This window comes from Orycteropus afer, unplaced genomic scaffold (genome assembly GCF_000298275.1).
Source record: "Orycteropus afer afer isolate SDZICR_OR568_19922 unplaced genomic scaffold, OryAfe1.0 scaffold00050, whole genome shotgun sequence".
NCBI lineage: Eukaryota > Metazoa > Chordata > Mammalia > Tubulidentata > Orycteropodidae > Orycteropus > Orycteropus afer.
In genome coordinates this window covers 12,100,791-12,113,923 of record NW_006921637.1, presented here as the reverse complement: position 1 = coordinate 12,113,923, position 13,133 = coordinate 12,100,791, and positions in this window count along the sequence as shown.

Here is a 13,133-nt window from a genome sequence, read left to right as displayed (position 1 = left end):
TCTGGTTAGCAGGCAAGTGTCTTAGCCACTATGCTTTTCCTTTTTAGTGATGTCTTTTCCTGGTTTGGGTATCAAGGTTATGCTTATTTCATAAAATGAATTTGGGAGGATTCCATCCTTTTCTGTGTTCTGGAATAGTTTCAGTAGGAATGGTGTCAGTTCTTCTCTGAATGTTTGGTAGACTTCACTAATGAAACCATCTGGGCAAGGGCTCTTTTTTGTTAGTAATTTTTTTTATGACCCATTCAATATCTTCTTTTGTTATGGGTCTGTTTAAATTTTCCACCTCAGCCTCTATTCATTTAGGTAAATAGTATGTTTCTAGAAATCTCTCCATTTCTTCTAGATTTTTTAATTTGTTGGACTATAGCTCTTCATAGTATCCTGATACTATGCTTTCAATTTCTGTTGGTTCTGTTGTTTTGTCACCTAATTCATTTCTTATTTTTGTTATTTGTATTCTGTCCCTCTTTTCCTTTGTTAAATTTGCCAGTGGTTTGTCAATTTTACTAATCTTTTCAAAGAACCAACTTCTATTTTTTCTATTGTCTTTCTATTTTCTGTTTAATTTATTTTTGCTCAAATTTTTATTAATTCTTTTCTTCTGGTGACTATAGGATTTTTTTGCTGCTCTTTTTCTAATTGTTGGAGATGTTGGGTTAAGGTGTGGATTTTGGCTCTTTCTTCTTTTTTGATGTATGCATTTATTGCTATAAATTGGCCTCTGATCACTTATTTTGCTGAGTCCCAAATATTTTGGTATGTTGTGTTTTTATTCTCGTTTGATTCAAAGAATTCTTTAATTTCATTTTTTATTTCTTCTATTACCCAGTCATTTTCAAGGAGGGGTTGTTCCATTTCCACATGTTTTCTCTTTTGCCATTCATCCTCCTTTGGTTGATTTCTAATTTTAAAGTACTGTGATCTGAGAAGATGTTTTGCAATATTTCAATGTTTTTAAATTTATTGAAACTTGCTTTATGGCCTAACATATGGTCTATCATGGAGAATGTTCCATGTGCACTGGAAAAGAATGTATATTGTGCTGTTGTTGGGTGTAGTGCTCTGTGGATATATATAAGGTCAAGTTGGTGGATTGTATTGTTTAGTTCTTCTATGTCTTTGTTGAGTTTCTTTCCAGTTGTTCTATCTGTGGTTGAAAGTGGTGTATTAAAGTCTCCTACTATGACTGTGGAATCATTGATTTGTCTTTTCAATTCTGATAGAGTCTGGTTTATGTATTTTGGGGCTCTTTCATTGTATACATAGATATTTATTATGGTTATGTCCTCTTGTTCAATCGATCCTTTAATCATTATATAATGTCCTTCCTTGTCTCTTATGGTGAATTTTGTCTTAAAGTCAATCTTATCAGAGATTAATATTGCCACTCCTGCTCTTTTTTAGTTGCCATTTGCTAGATATATCTTTTTCTAACCTTTGATTTTTAGTCTATTTTTGTCTTTGTTTTTAAGGTGTGTCTTTTGTAGACAGCATATTGATGGGTTATATTTTCTTATCCAGTACAACTCTCTGTCTCTTGAGTGGTGCATTCAATCCATTGACATTCAGTGTAATTATTGACAAGTATGAATTAGTTGCTGTCATTTTGTTATGTGCTTTTTCATGGTGTTGCTGAATTCTTTGTTCCATATAATTTTCTGTGTTGAGCTCATTTTGTTTATGAATTGTGTTATCACTTCCTTTGTTGCTATTGTTTTAGTATTTGCTAAATCTTTGTGTTGGTCCACTTTTTAATTTTGATGTGAAGGTTTATCATTTATCTTTGAGGTTACCTTATGATTTATAATTTTCTTCCCAAGTTCAGAACAGTCCATTCTATTTTGCTGTTGTCTTAACGTCCCTACCATTTAGAAGTTCTGTAAGTACACTATGTTTTCCTTCTTTTTTGTTTGTAGTTATCCTCATTTGTAAATTGATGTCTCTGATTCCCTGTTTACAATCTTGTAGGCTTATTTACTTTGCATCCTTCCATAACTGGTTTGGTTTCAGGGTTACATCATCATATGTGTTAATGGTCAGTTGTTGTTTGCTGTTGTTGGACAGAGAACTATCTCTGTCCAAAGGACGCTCTTTAGCATTTCTTATAAGATTGGTCTGGTTTTAACAAATTCCCTTAATTTCTGCTTATCTGGAAATGTCCTAATTTCACCATCATATTTGAGGGACAATTTTGCTGGGTATATAATTCTTGGTTGGATTTTTTTTTTTTTTTTTTTCAGGGTTTTATATGTACCATCCTCACTGGCATGATTTCTGTTGATAAATCTGAGCTTAATCTTATTGGTTGCCCTTTGTAGGTAACTTTTCATTTCTCCATGCCGGATTCTTTGTCTTTGGTTTTGGTGAGTTTGATGATGATTTGTCTTCGTGATTTTCTTGGGGTCTGTCCTGTTTGGGATTCATTGTACATCTTGAATGGTTATATTCTCATCTTTTATCTTACCAATAAATCTCTTCCAACAAATCTTGGACAATTTTCTCTGTGGTTTTATTTGTCTCTTCCTGTTCTTGATTCCTATTACATGTAGGTTATTCTTTTGATGGTATCCCAGATGAATCTTAGGCTTTCTTCATTTTGTTTTGATCTTTTTTTCTGATTGACCCATTTCCAAAGAAATATTGAGATATTTATCTTGAATCTCACCACATCTGTCTTCCATTGATTCAATTCTACTCCTTTGCTGGTTCAATGTGTTATCTATTTCTGAAAACTTCATATTAATCTTCTGGATTTCTATCTCTAGATTTTGTACCATTTCTAATTTTTCATTTATTTTGTCATTTTTTTTCTTGTATTGTCTTTCAAAATTGTTCTAGGGCTTTCTCTGTTTTCCTCAATTTTGTCATTATTTTCTTAATCTCTCCCTCAATCCATTAAAGGTATCTCAATATAATTCTTTTGAATTCCTTTTCAGGGAGTTCCAATGCTGCTTCTTCCTCAGGGGTGTGTTCTGGGTCTGTATCCTGGTCCCTTGTTTCTCCTGCTTTATCTTGCTTCTTTGTGTGGATTGTGATTATCTGTTGTCTGCAAGACATTGTGACATTTTTGTGTTTATATTTAATTGGTGACTGTATGTTGGTGTGACTTTTCCACAATTTTCGTTTTGTTCGTGTGTGCGCGCCCCGTGCTTGATCGCTCCAAGGGGTGCATTTCCATAGAGTGTGTGGGTGCGCTACCCTGGGTTGAGTGGTCTGCATGTACATCTTGTTTACTAGTGGGCTGAGAGCCAGCTCCTGGAGTGAGTTTTATTCCAGGCCCAGAATGTATTTCAGGGGCACAGTATTGGGGATCTCACCAGACTCCATCCGACCAGTGATTCTGGTCATTACTGAGTTTTTGGATTTTGTTCCATGTTTTTCCTTCCACTCTATTCAGGATCTCCAGTTTTGCTCCTTTCCTGAGTGGTTGGCATTGGTAGCCAAGCACCATCTAGTTCTTCTGCTTTCAAGGGCCATCATGTTCTAGGGCTGATTATTTCAAAATGTCCCTTTTCCCCCAACACACACTCTTCTTCGCTTCCAATGATAGGAGACCATTAGCTGCATCTTAGATGTCCACTTGAAAGCTTTTAAGACCCCAGTCACTACTCACCAAAGTAGGATGAGGAACAAGACTTTTATGTATTTTGTTGTGCCAGTTGATTCTGGTGTCCCCCAGTACTATGGTCCTGAGAAAGTAGATCCATTGGATCTCTCTCCCACAGTGTCTGGCTGTCTGTGAGGGATTACTCTGTGTCTGTCTTCTGTTGTTTGTGTAAGGATTGCAGGTATTTTGTATCAGTGGTATTTGTGCAAGGTTAGCCTCAGCTTAATCTGTCCTTGGGCTAGAGTATACTCCTGTTCACTGACCCCATCTGATCCTCTCAGGTGTTTATGTGTTTATCTGTAGCCTTGTGTTTCGTGTTAATGGTAATGCAGTATTGTGGACACATTGGTTGGTATTAACATTTGCCATCTATCACCTATGTGCACAATTCAGTGTCCTCCCTTTTCCTAATGTTATCATGGTGGTCACAGACTCTTTCCATACATCCCTCCCCTTACATGTCAGCATGTGGGCCCCCAAAAGCCCAAAATTAATACCTCCCCTTCCCTCCCCACCCCAGGAACCTACAAAGTGAGTTCCCTTTCCCAAGCAAACCGTACTTTGTCTTTTTACACTAATGGGCTCATACAGTATTTGTCCCACGATTGACTTATTTCACTCAGCATAATGCCTTCCAGGTTCATCCACGTTGTGAGATGATTCACGTATCCCTCATTGTTCTTTAATGTAACATAGTATTCCATTGTGTGAATATACCACAATTTGGTTATCCAGTCATCTGTTGATGGGCATTTAGGTTGTTTCTATCTCTTTGCTATAGTGAATTATGCTGCAATGAACATGTTGTTGTTGTTGTTGTTACTTGCCATTGAGTCAGACCCGACTCATAGGTGTGCATATGTCTGTTTGTGTGCTGCCTCTCACCTCTTTAGGATATATTCCTAGTAAGGAAATCGCTGGGTCAAATGGTATTTCTATTTTCAGCTTTTTAAGGAAACACCACACCATATTCCACAATGGTTGTACCATTTTACAATCCCACCAGCAGTGCACAAGAGTTCCAATCTCTCTGCAACCTTGCCAATGTTTGTTATTTTCTGTCCTGTTGAATTTTGCTCTTATTGCTCGGGTGAGGTGATATATCATCGTTGCTTTGATTTGCATCTTTCTAATGACTAATGATCATGAGCAATTCCTCATGCATTTGTTGGCCACCAGCATATCATCTTTAGTGAAGTGTCTGTTCAAGTCTTTTGCCCATTTTAAATTGGGTTGTTTGTTTTTTGGTGTTGAGGTATTCTGTAGATTTTGGAGATATGTCCTTTATCAGATACGTCATAGGCAAATATTTTCTCCCAATCTGTATGTTATCTTTTTAACCTTTTGATGAAGTCTTTGATGCACATAAGAATTTAATTTTTAAAAGGTCTGAGTCATCTAGCTTCTCTTCTATTCCTGTGCATTCTGGGTTATGCTTGATAGTCTGTTTATGCCATAATTAGGAGTCCTAGATTTGCCCCTGTTTTATCTTTGATGAATTTTAAATTTTGGGGTTTTACATTTAAGTCTTTGATCCAGGTTGAGTTTGTTTTTGTGTATGGAGTGAGGTATGGGTCTTGTTTCATTTTTCTGCAAGTGGATACCCAGTTTTGCCAGCACCATTTGTTAAAGAGTCTGTCTCTTCCTCATTTAATGGGATTTGGACCTTTGTGAAAGATCAGGTATCCATGGATGGATGGGTCTATTTCTGGAATTTTGATTCTGTTCCACTGGTCTATCTGTCTATCATTGTACCAATACCATGCTGTTTTGACTACTGTGGCTGTATAGTAGGTTTTAAGATCCAGGAGAGTGAGACCTCCCACTTTGTTCTTCTTCAGGAGTACTCTGCTTATCTGAGATCTCTTTCCTTTCCATATGAAGTTAGTAATTGTTTTTCCATGGCCTTAAAAAATTTTGTGGTATCTGGACTGGGATTGCATTGAATGTATAGATTACTTTAGGTAGTATTGACATTTTCACAATATTCAGTCTACGTATCCATGAACAAGTCAGGTTCATGGATAGAGCCCTTGTTGTCTCTGGTAGTGTAGTGTTTTATAATTTTATTTGTATAGGTCTTTTGTGTCTCTGGTGAGGTTTATTCCTAGATATTTTCATATTTTTAGTAGTTATTGTAAATGGTATTATTTCCCTTATTTCTTTATCAGGGGACTTTTTGTTGGTGTAGAGGAATCCAACTGACTTTTGTATATTGACCTTATATTCTTCCACTTTGTTGAACCTCTCTATTAGTTCCAGTAATTTTTTTTTTTTTTTAGTCTCTTGGGTTTTCTATGTACAGGATCATATCTTCTGCAAATAGAGATAGTTTTATTTCATCTTTGCCAAATTTATATGCCTTTTATTTCTCTTTCTTGACTTATTGTCCTGGCTAGGACTTCCAATACAATGTTAAATAGAAGAGGTGATAGAGGGCATCACTGTCTGGTTCCCATTCATAAGGGAATGCCTTGAGTCTTTCTCCATTAATAATGATGTTGGCTGTTGGCTTTGCATATATGCCTTTTATTATGGTGTGGAGTTTCCCTTCTATCCTTATTTTGCTGAGAGTTCTGAACAGGAACAGGTGTTGTATTTTATCAAATGTCTTTTCTGCATCGATTGATATAATCATATGGCTCTTTTCTTTGTTTATGTGGTGGATTACATTGATTGTTTTTCTGATGTTGAACCACCCTTGCATACTGGTATGAATACCACTTAGTCAGGATTTATATATATATATATACATATATATATATATATATTATTGGATTCTTTTGGCTAAGATTTTGTTGAAGATTTTTGCATCTATGTTCATGACGGACATTGGTCTATAGTTTTCCTTTTTAGTGGTGTCTTTCCCTGGTTTTGATATGAGTGTATGCTTGCTTCATAAAATGAGTTTGGGAGTATTCCATCTTTTTCTTACATTCTGAAATAGCTTGAGTAGTATAGGTGTCAACTCTTCCCTGAACATTTGGTACAATTCTCCAGTGAAGCCATCAGGGCCAGGACTTTTCTTTGTGGGGAGTTTTTTTTTTTTTTTTTAATGACTTATTCAATTTCTTCTTTTGTTATATAGGTCTGTTCAAATATTCTATCTCTGAGTGGGATAGCTTAGGTAGGTCTTGTGATTCTAGAAACTTGTCTATTTCTTCTAGGTTCTCAAATTTGTTGGAGTACAGCTTTTCATAATATTCTGTCAGTATCTTTTTTATTTCATTTGGTTCTGTTGTGATGACACCTTTTTCATTTACTATTCTTGTAATTTGCATCTTCTCTTTCTTTTCTTTTGTTAGATTTGCCAAAGTTTCGTCGATTTTGTTCATCTTTTCAAAGAACCAGATTTTTATTTTGTTGATTTTCTCTATGGTTTTTTTTTGTTTGTTTGTTTTGTTTTCTGTTTCATTTATTTCTGCTCTGATCTTTATTATTTCCTTACTTCTAGATACTGTAGGATTCTTTTGTTGTTCTTTTTCTAGTTGTTGGAGTTGTTGAGTTAGAGTGTTAATTTTGTTCTTTCTTATTTTTTGATGTATGCATTTATTGCTATAAACTGACTTTTGAGTACTGCTTTTGCTGTGTCACATAGGTTTTGGTATGATGTATCTTAATTCTCATTTGTTACTAGGAATTTTTTTTATTTCACTTTTTATTTGTTCTATTACTCAGTAGTTTTTGAGCAGTGAATTGTTCAATTTCCACATTTGATGTTTTTTCCTTGCTCTTCCTATTATTAATTTCTAATTTTATAGCATTGTGGTCCAAGAAAATGTAGTATTTCAAACAGTATTTCAAATGTAGTATTGAATTTATTGATGCTTGTTTTATGTTTTATGTCTTAACATATGACCTATTCTGGAGAAGGATCCATGTGCACTGGAGAAGAATGTGAATTGTGCTTTTGTTGGGTGAAATGCCCTGTATATGTCTATGAGTTCGAGTTGATTGATTGTATTGTTGAGTACTTCTGTATGTTTTTTGAGTTTTCTTCTAGTTGATCTGTCCCTCCTTAAAAGTGGTGTGTTAAAGTCTTCTACTACTATCATACAGTTGTCTATTGTCCCTTTTAATTCAGTTAATATTTACTTCATGCATTTTGGAGAACTTCACTGGGTGCTTAAGTATTTATTATTGTAACATCTTCTTTGTCAATTGACCCTCTCAGTATCATATAGTGTCCTTCTTTATCTTTTATGTTGTTTTTCACCTTACAGTCTTATTTCATCAGAAATTATTATTGCCACTCCTGCTCCTTTTTGGTTACTGTTAGCTTGGTATATTTTTTCCCACCCTTTAACTCTTAATTTGTTTTTATCTTTGTGTCTATGGGGGGTCTCTTGTTGGCAGTGTATTAATGGGTCTTCATTTCTTATCCAGTCTGCCACTGTCTTTCTCTTGACTGGTGCATTTAGTTCATTCACATTGAGTGTAATTAGTGATAGGTATGATTTAATTGCTGTTATTCTATTGTGTTTTTTTGTCATGTTGTTGGTGTTTCCTTGGTCCATATACTTTTCTGTGCTAAGTTCAATTTGTTGTCAAGTGTTTCCTCTCTTTTCTTCTTTATTGTTGGTTTTGTGCTTATTAAACCTATATGCTTTACTTCCTTCTGGATTTGCTTAGGGGGACTGTTCATTTTCTCTATTCTGGTAGCATAATACCTAAGGCACTAGACTGCTAACCAGAAGGCTGGCAGTTCAAACCCACCAGCCACTCCTTGGAAGGAAGATGGGACAATCTACTTCTGTAGTGATACTGCCTCGGAAACCCAAGGAGGGGTCGCTATGAGTCGGGTCCGACTCGACGGCACATAACAACAACAACGTTGGAATGAATTATTTTCTCTACATTTTTAGAACAGTCTATTCCATGAGGACATTATCCTGTTTTCCTCTCCATTTGGAAGTTTGTATGTAGAACTTTTATTCCCTCTATTTGGTTAGTTGCTGTTGTCATGTGCAGATTGGCCTCCTTGATTTTTAGTGTACAATGTTTTATGGTCTTATTTTGACTTTCTGTTTCAGATTTGGTTTTAGAGTTGATGTCACATATCCTGATTTTGTTGTTCTCTGTTGTGAGTTCTCTATTGGAAGGATTTCCTTAAGCATTTCTTGTAGGGTTGGTCTGGTTTTCACAAAATTCCTTAATTTCTGTTTGTTTGAGAATGGACAATTTGATGGACAATTTGGTTGGATATAGGATTTTTGGTTGTAAGTTCTTTTCCTTCAATGTTTTATATATGCAATCCCATTGCCTTCTTGCCTGCGTGGTTTCTTCTGACTAATCGGAGCTCAGCCTAACTGTTACATTATTATAAGTAGCATTTCTTTTATCCTGGGCAGCTCAAAAAATTTTTTCTTTGTCTTTGATTTTGGAGAATTTCATTATTATGTGCCTTGGTGTTTTTCTCTTGGGATCTATCTTGGGGTTCTATGAGATTCTTGGACAAATATCTTTTCTTCCTTCATGATATGGGGGAAGTTTTCTGTTAGTAGGTCTTCCACAATTTTCTCAGTGTTTTTTTTTTTTTTTTTTTTTTTCCTCTACTTGTTCTGGAATTCCAATGAGGTGTATGTTGTTTTTTTCATGTCATCCCACATAACCTTAGGTTCTCTTCATTTCTCTTAAATCTTTGTTCTGATTTTTCTTCATACAGGCTGGTGTCCAGGGATTTGTCTTCTAGTTGAGAAATGTGTTCTTCAGGCAGTTCTATCCTACTCTTTTGTGCTTCCACTGTATTATGTAATTCTGTAATCTTGGTATTCATCTTCTGGATTTCTAACTGCTATTTTTTGTATGAGTTCTGATTGTGTACTAATCTTATTGTTTTGTTCTTGAATGGTTTTCCTAAGTTCTTCTAGGGAACTGTCTGTGTTTGCCTTGCTTCTGTTTGAGGTTTCCTTAGGCTCTTGGAGAGCTCTGTAAACATATCTTCTAAATTCCTTCTTGGATAATTCTTGCCTCTTTTTCCTCCATGTTTCATGAGACTTTTGTTTGGGATTTTACTTCTAATGTCTTGTCCTGCTGTTTTGTTTGATTTGAGGTTGCCTATTGCTTCCTAGACATTTTGAGGTTGTCTTTAACTGTTAGTTATGTATTGATTTGTTTTATCTTGGTTTTATGATTTAATATTTTTAAATGGTGGAGCTGGTGTATTTTATTTTAGGGGGCTATTAATTCAGGTGTGCTGGGCTGCTCTACAGTTTTCTTTGTGATGATGGAATCGCTGTATGGAATGTGGATGCAGGTCTCTGTCGTAAAGGGAGTTTAGTATTCTAGCCAGTGGGTATTGTTGTTGTTATGTGTCATCGAGTCAGACCCGACTGATAGCAACCCTTCCTTGGGTTGCTGAGGCAGTATCACTATGGAAGTAGATTGCCCAACCTTCCTTCCGAGGAGTGGCTGGGGCAATGGGTAGTATGGTGGCTGAATATGGTTTTTCTATTGGATGAGGCAGGGTAGAGGTGGAAGGGAAGGAAAGAGAGAACAAAGAAAAGCTCCAAGGTGCCAGGATCAGATTCTAGGATTATGAGTGAGCTGCTAATGAGGATGTTATATTGTTACTTGCAGGCCCATAGCTCAAGTTCAGTAAAGACTTCAATTGTTAGGGGGTCGCCACTTTCTGCCAGGTTCAGACAGCCACAAAAACCCTGCTTTTCAGGCCCCTCCATGCCAAAAAGCTAACCTACGATAACTGTCCTGATCCACAATAGGAGTTTGTCCCAGGGTCTGCCCACTTGTGGCTTTATTCTCCTCACTGCTCTGGCATTTCCATGGTACTGGAGCCAGAGGAATCTCAGCTCCTTCCCAGTGGTCCCAAGTTTACCTATAAAAGCAGGTGTTGAAGGCAGATCCATGGAGAGGCCACAGGTTCTCTGGTGTTGTGTGTTCTCTCCAATGCCCCAGAGAGGTCTCTGATGCCCTTTCTCACCTGGCAGTCGGTACTCCCCCAGGAAGGTCTCCTATGTCCTTTCTCGCCTGCCGGTCAGCACTCTGCAGTGCAGGTTCACCTGTTTTTGTTATTTGTTTTTTTCCCCTCCAGGTAATTGCACTGCCCCTTTCTCCTTTCTAATCCTACTCCCCTGAGTTTGGCATACTCTGACTTAATGAGCTCTTCAGAGAACCATAATCTCCATTTCAAACTGCTGCACCTAGTTTTCAGGCACTAAGATGTTAGAGGGAACTTGTGTGTGCACTAATGGAGAGACGCCATTTTCTCCAATTTTCATTTTCTTTCTTTTGTTTGGATGTTATCTATGTAAGCAGGCTACTGTGCTCCTCTGTTTACTAGTTGGCAGCATTTATGCACTCATCACCTGTCTCCTTTCCCATTGTCAGGCTCCTGTATGTCCCTGCCATCCTCAGCAGATGGAGCCTATTCTTAGGTCCCTGGAATCTGAATGTGAATGATGTCACTTTAAATATCCAAAATGGCTGTTGCTTGTAAACATTCAAAATGGCTGCACCCTCAGTCACTTTAAATATCCAAAATGGCCACCACTTGTAAACATTGAAAATGGCTGTGCCCTTCATCACTTTAAATGTCCAAAATAGCTATCACTTATAAACAATAAAAAAGGCTGCACCCTCCAGAGAGCCAAAATTCCACAGCTCAAGCTGTCTCCCTCCTTGCTGTTTCCATTCCTAGTCATAGGCCTCCAGTGCAGTCATCCCTGTAGCTCTTGGTGACAAGGGCTGACCTTTAGGTCAATTTTCAGGTCCCAACACCACTTGGAAATATTCAGGCTGTTGGTGCTGCCAGAGTAGCTGGCAATATGCAGCTCCATCTATCTCCGTACTCACTGCTTTCATTCAGGTTTTTCCGCTAGCTGATGCCTAATCCACTTTTGTATACTTCATTTCAAAGCTTAGGGCTCCAGGATTGTCTTCTGTGTGTCAATTGGTTTCTCTTTTCTTTGTTGAAGAGGGTCTGTGTAGGTTGTCTGCCTATTCCTCCATCTTACTGGAAGTTGAAACTTACTTGATGAAAATTATTTTTGACAAATAACAATGGAAAATGTCTTGTTAACTAATGTTCAAAAAATAAAAATGATTTAACTATACCTCATAGAAATTGATTAAGGAATTAAATTGGCTTAATTGATTTTATTCCAGGATATGCTTTTTCTGTGAAAATTCATCAATTGTTGTAGAATTCTGAATAAAGAGTTCTTATTTAAAATGGCAAATTCTCAGGAGTCTTCAGTTTTTTCTCTGGGTGCCTCTCCAGTTCAAGGATGGCCCTGGTCAGGCCTAACATGCTATGTCAGTAGGATGCTTTACATGGGGTCACTATGAGTTGGAGATGACTCAATGGCACCTAACAACAAATAACATGGTGAGGCCCTCTTCAGAGACAGAAATTATTGCTTCTAAATTTATTTTCCCCATACAGAGTTACTTGCACTTCCACTATTCAACAACTCTCATGGGGCCTGACTCCATGTGTTTACTTTGGCATTCACGGTTAGGAAAAGTCTACAAATAACAATTTTGCTCATCATTTAATAAGTTTAGATAAGGAATGGCTGTCCAAATGAAAACCGTAATCACCCTTTCCCTACCCAAGCCCCATAGTTGTGTTGATTTAGATGTGTGTGTCCTGGTTGACCTGAGACACTATCTCTTACGGAAACTGAGTTCCAGAAATAATATTTATTTGAATATTCAGTTCTTCTCTCATGGAAAATATTTCAAAGAAGTTTGGAAAGAGAAATATTAGTTAGCACCTTCCGATTGAAAATGGGAAGAAGAGAAAATTCAAAGTGGAACAAGGAGTCCAGTTATTGAAGGGAATTAGAAAAGACCGCTAATTAGAACCAACATTGTGGTGGTTGAGTTGATTCCTCCTCAGTCACTGAGCTTCATGCCAGCATTTGCTTGGAGAGCTAAATGAGGAGAAATACCCACAACAGTTTCTTTCTTAAACTTAAAGATGAAAAGAGTCAATTGCTTTGTAAATTGTTCATTGGCAAATGATAAGCCTCACTTGGCATATTTGTTGTTGTTATGTGCCATTGAGTCGGACTTGACTCATAGCGACCCCTCCTTGGGTTTCCGAGGGGGTATCACTATGGAAGTAGATTGCCCAACCTTCCTTCCGAGGAGTAGCTGGTGGGTTTGAACTGCCAGCCTCCTGGTTAGCAGTCAAGTGCCTCTTATGTTACCAGGGATTTGGCCTATTTCACTAGGGTGAAACAGAGACCTATTTGGTTTACACTAATAATGTTTAAAAACAAAACAAAGCATTTAGTTTGATCAATAACCCTCAACCTCCCCCTTAAAAAAAAAATTAAATAAAACAGCCCATTGCCATCAAGTCAATTCTGACTCAAGAGTAGAACTGCCCCTTAGAGTTTTCTAGGCTGTAATCTTTACAGAGGGAGCTCTGATAGCATAGTGCCTAAGGCACTTTACTGCTAACCAGAAGGCTAATGGTTCAAACCCCCCAGCCACTCCTCAAAAGGAAGATTGGGCAATCTGCTTCCTTAGTGATACCCCTCAGAAACCTAAG